The following is a 6158-nucleotide window of genomic DNA, read 5'->3' on the forward strand; positions in this document are numbered from 1 at the left end:
AATTTACCTTCACATTTGTATCCGCATAAATTTTGCATTCATTCGAAACAAAAATCTCAGCAAACTTTACATATAGTCAAACAAAATCTCAACAATTTTCAGATAGTATGCACATTCATATTTTCGACCAAACATCCTTTCAAAAACACTTTCAACAAAGAAACTTAATGAACCCAACTAAACAGAAGATATATAAATCTCAACAAATAATTAAGAATCAAGTAGATAAGAGTGGAATCAAGTAGGTGTGCAATTCCCAAAGATAAATTCGGTGGTTACAAAATTGCAGCCTTCTAAAAGTCGAATTCTGGAACCACAAACTTAAATTGCACTTGACCAGGATTCTCAGGAGTTAACCCCAAACTGCATGTCCCTACAGTTCAATCCAATGGTGAGAGAATAAACCATTGTATGTATATAATTTAGTTAACTATAAAACACATAATATTCAATGGATAAGATCTCATCCAGTTAAAAATTAAACTGCAGATGATCGCTATTTGAAGGAGATGATGAGCAAATGCACATTACACTGCCACTCATGGCTATAGATTTTGACCCTATTTACACAAGTTGCTATTTTTAGCATAGAAAAATTGTAAAAGGAGAAAAACCAGTTAATCAATTCTTGGTTAAGTAGGAAGGATACAAAATGCCAAAGTGTATGCTCCTTTTACAATTTCCCAGTAGAAAGTGTAAACTCCTACCAATAGATATTATTTGGAGCATAAGTTAAGGAGCATACACTTTCTATATTAATAACCTTCTACCAAAATAAGTTAGTAAAGTGAAGAAAGAATACACAAAGCCAGAGAGAGAGAGAGAGACTTTTGCAATCATACATGGACAGAGACTGCATCTGCATGCAGCCAAGGGCAAACTAGACAAGAAATGGATTTTGTTATACATATAAAGTTGACATCTACACCATAATTCCAATTGATAGATTTATTAGTTCATCACATTATTCATAGGCAATAGGAAATACTTACTGGAGTGAATTAGATGTCATATCAAACATACATTAATATTTGCTTGCAGTTCAGCATTGGCATCTAGAACAGGAATTCCCCTCCCAGCTCAGTCACGTGGACAAGATTTCTTGACACCATCAGCATTAGCTTTACCAGCTTCTCTCAATTTACAGTAATGACATAATTTACATAATTAAATTAAAAACTGATAGAAGTGCATTTTAATTTTGCCAGCTGAAAAGAAATATCTTATGCTGCCTACAGTAACATGAGGAGGAGGAGGAGAAAATAAAGATGGAGAAGGATAATTAAATAAGCATGTTCAAGCCATACAAATGCTAAACAAGTAAACAACTAAAGGAAGATGAAGAAGGAAGAGACGTGAAATGAGCAAATGCATGACAGAAATAAAATGGAAAATAGGTAATTATAGAGACAAAGACAGATGGCAGAGCCAACTAAAGTAAAACATAGTGAAAACATATACAACATTTAAGCGTTTTGGTAAACTTTGTTCATAATAAGGGTTTCAACAGATTCTGATTAAATGGTCATTGAGATGCCATAAGTAATTTAGGCCACCTTCTAGCTTCTTCATCCCGTAGCTTTGCATCCATTTCCTTGCTAGGAGGATATTTTGGAAGGCTAGAGGGCTTACAAGCATACGGTTTTGCTTAAAGAACTGCAAAAGCCAAGCAAATAAAATCACTAGGACCCTCAAATCCAATTGTTGAAACCCTATAAGGATTGCTAGCACAATTTGATAGGCCCGGGAATCATACAAGCAGCAGCCCAAATGACGAACCTTTGGCCCATCAGCAAGCAAAGGGACCTAAGCTATGGAGAGTCTATTCTAGAAGGGGTAAAATGGGGAATCCAAAGTAGGTCCTAACAGAATGGTGAGTGAGTGAATCTTGATTGTTCTGTCAGCTAACAATATATGGGGATGAGAGAGAGGTTGAGAGGTATCTAGATTATTTGTTATTTTAGAGTCATGAGTAAGAAGCTTTGAGCTTCTTATAGGAGCAGTGCTCTGTGTCAGAATCGGATCCATTCCCTTTCTGTGTAATCCCTTTTCATTCATCAATAAAAAATCAATTGCATATTTGCCTTACCTGTTTCCTGTGTTGTGGACTAGTGAAGTTGGGGTTCCCAACACAATTCATCATATCTCAAACTTTCAGCTATATACAATTGCCAACATGTAGCTATAGGACAAGATAATAAATCACACATAAACAATTTCATAGAAAGTAAAGATCCTGAAAAACTTTGGATATGATAAGCTACAAGCGCAAAACACCAAAATCTCTAAATACTTGAACGAGATTTAAGAATATTAAGCTATAGGGCATAGGTCAAATTAACATACCCTGTCAGAAAACAGAGAGAGTTCACGTATTGAATTGAATTTAATAGGGTCCTAGTGAGGTAGGAATCAACATGATCAACCTATCTCTTTTTTATGAAGACAAAAGCAGCCATAAAGATATAATTGAATGGAACTCCATGATAAGTGCTTATTCTAAACATAGAGAATGGTTTCAATGTGGTGAGCTGTACAGCCAAATGAAACTATCATATGTTATACCAGACCAGGTAACATTTCTTGGGCTGCTTACAGCTTTTGTTAATTCAGGCCTTGTTAATAAAGGGGAATAGATTTTCATGGAGATTGGGGAAATATATGGTAACCTATTAATCAAGGAAAATCAATTACCCATATGTGGCTAATGATAAAGAAATTGCATTTGCTCTGATTCTAGATGCAAATCTCTGGTGGGAGGGCAAGCATGGGACCAGCATCAAGAGAGAAGGATAAGACATAGTTGTTCAAAATTTATATATCAAGTTAGACGAGAAATGAAAAATAAATAACAGGTAGCCTGTCAGTTAAAGGAATTACTTTAACTACAAATTAAATGACTTAGAGGGTAGTCCCAAGGACAGCAAGAGTACCCAGAGAATGGTGCAAGGACCTTCCAAGTGAAAGTCAGAAATAGAAGCAACATAGAACTAGCAATATCCATCAGTACGAGCACAAGTCCAAAACTGAGCCTTGCCCTATCAATGGACTAAAAATTGAACCCTTTTTAGCTGCCTCACAATCCAAAACTCATGAACTTCAATATGTTTCACTGTCTTTAACACCAATATACCTTGCTCTCTTTCTGCTATGGTCCTGCATCTCCAGGTAGTGAGTAATCTGGAACCTGATAAAATCATCAAACCAATCAAAATGTATGTCTCCTTTTCCGTGTGTATCTATAATTTTTCCAGTAGACCTCTATCAATCATTTCACGAAGAAGTTTCTCAGCCTTGTCATTCTCTCCATTTTCAAAGAGTGAATGAATAATAGTTTCAAAAGTTATAGCATTAGGGATACAACCCTCATTTTCCATTTTTTGACAGCAAGGCCAACGCTTCATCAAACAAGCCTTCGTTACAAAGCCCATTGATCATAACAGTATATGTATGGACATCTATATGATAGCCTTTTTTAAAAAGATCCTGAAAAACCTCTTGTGCATCCTTAATTCTACCACATTTGCATAGTCCATCCAGAAGTATATTGTATGTGCACATATCTGGCTGAATACCCTTGTCTATAATTTTCTTGATTAAAGCAATTCCCTTATCAACATGGTGGCTTTTGCATAAAGCATCCAAGAAAGAATTGTAAGTGATTACATCAGGTGGTGTACCTCTAGCATGCATCTCATCAACAAGCTCCCAAGCATCAGAGATTCTCCCTAATTTGCACAAACCATCAATAAGAGAGTTGTAGGTTATTGTATTAGGAATTATCTTTTCACTATGCATTTGTTTCAAGAGATTCAAGGCTTCATTCACCATTTTCATCTTACATAATCCGTTAATCATGATACTGTAGCTCAGAACATCAGGAAACACTCCCATTTGGGTCATGGTGTTGAATACAGCTTGGGCTTTGTTCACTTCATTAACTAAGCAATACCCATCCATCAAAGAATTATAAGTAACAACATTAGGTTTCACACCCTGCTTCATCATCACAGCTAACATGTTCTTAGCTTCTCTCACCTTCCCTTCCTTACCTAAAGCATCGACCAATATATTATACGTAAAAACATTCGGGTCTATGTTTTCTGTTGTCATTTCATCTAGCAACCCAATTGCTTGTTTCAATTGACCAACAATGCAAAAGCCATACACTAAAGCACTGTAAGTGACAACATCAGGAGATATTCCCTTGACAATCATTTCAGAATATAAATTGCAAGCATGACTTACAAGCTTATCTTTACAGAGGCTATCGATGATGGTGGTGTACATTATCACATTAGGTTTAATCCCTCGCCCTTCAATCCGCCTAAGCAACTCCAAAGCAGCTTCTGTTTGCCCCATTTTACATAGGCCATTGATCAAGGTCGCGTAAGTGACTTGATCCAACCGAAACCCCTGGGCCAGCACGTCATCATGAAATTGCAGTGTGATAGGGACTTAATCCACAAGCTAAAGAAAGGCTACTCTAAGGTGTACACACGCAGGGGCAAAGTGGGAACAGCCATCGATTCCACTACCACACATGGGGGAAATTAACTAATTGATGAGCTGGCAGATCCTCTTTGCAGAGGATCAGGCCAGAAGGTGTGTATAAACACCTGAGGGGGGGAGAGAGAAAGGTAGGCATCATTTCTGTTAGAATTGGGAGAGAAGGGAACACTCTCGAATTGTTCCTAGCTTTATTGCTTTCTGTATTTTGCTTCCATTACTTCTGTATTTCCTAAGAATTTCTGGTGTTCTCATCAGAAATTCCCTATCAATATATCAGTAATTCAGTTTCTTCTTCCTAAAACCTCTGGTACCTATCATTGGTATCAGAGCTCCTGATCTAAAGGGAGCTTTGTATGGTAAATACCCGCGCGCAGATGGAGCACAGAATTGAGAACGTGGAACGAAATGTCACTGAGATGAGAACGATGGTCGACCAGCTTCACGAGCTGATGCTCCACCAAGAGCGTCGCCGGAGCAGGGGAAGATCCCACACACCCCGTCGCCGTCACCGCACTGAGAGTCGTGTTTCAGACCCATCGCTAGATGACTCTCGGAGTTCTCACTCTGTCGTCCTCCGCCACGATGACGACTCACCCAGACGACGCATCAGAACAGGAAGGAAGATAGATCTTCCTTTGTTCAACGGTGAAGATGCCCATGGCTGGATCGTTCGGGTTGAACGTTTCTTCAGCCTCAACCACATCGACGACGGCGAGAAGGTGAAGCTGTTCGTAATAGCTATGGAAGATCGCGCTCTGAATTGGTTCCAATGGTGGGAGGAGCACGCTCCAGAACGTACGTGGGAGGTGTTCAAGGAAGCGTTGATTCGAAGGTTTCAACCCGAATTGGTACAGAACCCGCTTGGACCATTGTTGAGTATTAAGCAGACAGGGAGCGTAATGGAGTTCAGGGAGCGATTCGAAATGGTCGCTGCACCACTGCGACACTTGGATCGGGAAATGGTCACTGGTATCTTCCTGAATGGACTCAAGGAAGAGATTCGAGCTGAACTCAAGCTATATCCACTGGGAAACCTTGCTGAGGTTATGGACCGTGCTCTGCTCCTTGAAGAGAAAAACAGAGCAATGTGTTTGGGGAAAGGGGGTGATGAAGACAAGCGGGGATGGAAGGAGAAGGGGATGACCACTTACAGAACAGCTAATCACTGGGTGGATGGCAGTAAATGGAAGAATACGAATTCTGGAACCACGGAGACAGAGAAGAATGCTTCTGACACTAAAACAGGGGAGCAGAAACCACAAGAAAAAAAATGGACTGGTGGACAGAGGCTCACTCAAACAGAACTCAATGATCGCAGCAAGAGGGGATTGTGTTTCAAGTGTGGGGACAAATGGAATCGGGAGCATGTGTGCAGAATGAAGCACTATCAGTTCATGCTAATAGAAACTGGGGAAGAAGAGGAAGAGGATGAAGCGCCTTTCTATGAAGCTGAGTCAGAAGAATTGGTTATGGAGCACAAAACCTTACTCCTTTCTCTGAAGAGTAAAGAAGGAATCACCACCAGCAGATCATTCAAACTGATGGGACAGTTGGCTCTTGAAGGTATTGAGAGGACAATTCTAGCTCTCATAGATTGTGGTGCTACAAGTAACTTCATTTCACAGGGATTGGTCAATGAGCTGAAA

At 39.4% G+C, this 6158-nt stretch overlaps 1 pseudogene; it reads right to left on the bottom strand.

Moving 5' to 3' along the window:
- Positions 1–3239: 3239 nt before the first annotated feature.
- Positions 3240–4402, bottom strand: LOC130736710 (pentatricopeptide repeat-containing protein At3g22470, mitochondrial-like; annotated as a pseudogene).
- Between the last annotated feature and the right edge of the window lie 1756 nt (positions 4403–6158).

This window comes from Lotus japonicus, chromosome 2 (assembly GCF_012489685.1).
Source record: "Lotus japonicus ecotype B-129 chromosome 2, LjGifu_v1.2".
In the NCBI taxonomy this organism is placed as follows: Eukaryota; Viridiplantae; Streptophyta; class Magnoliopsida; order Fabales; family Fabaceae; genus Lotus; species Lotus japonicus.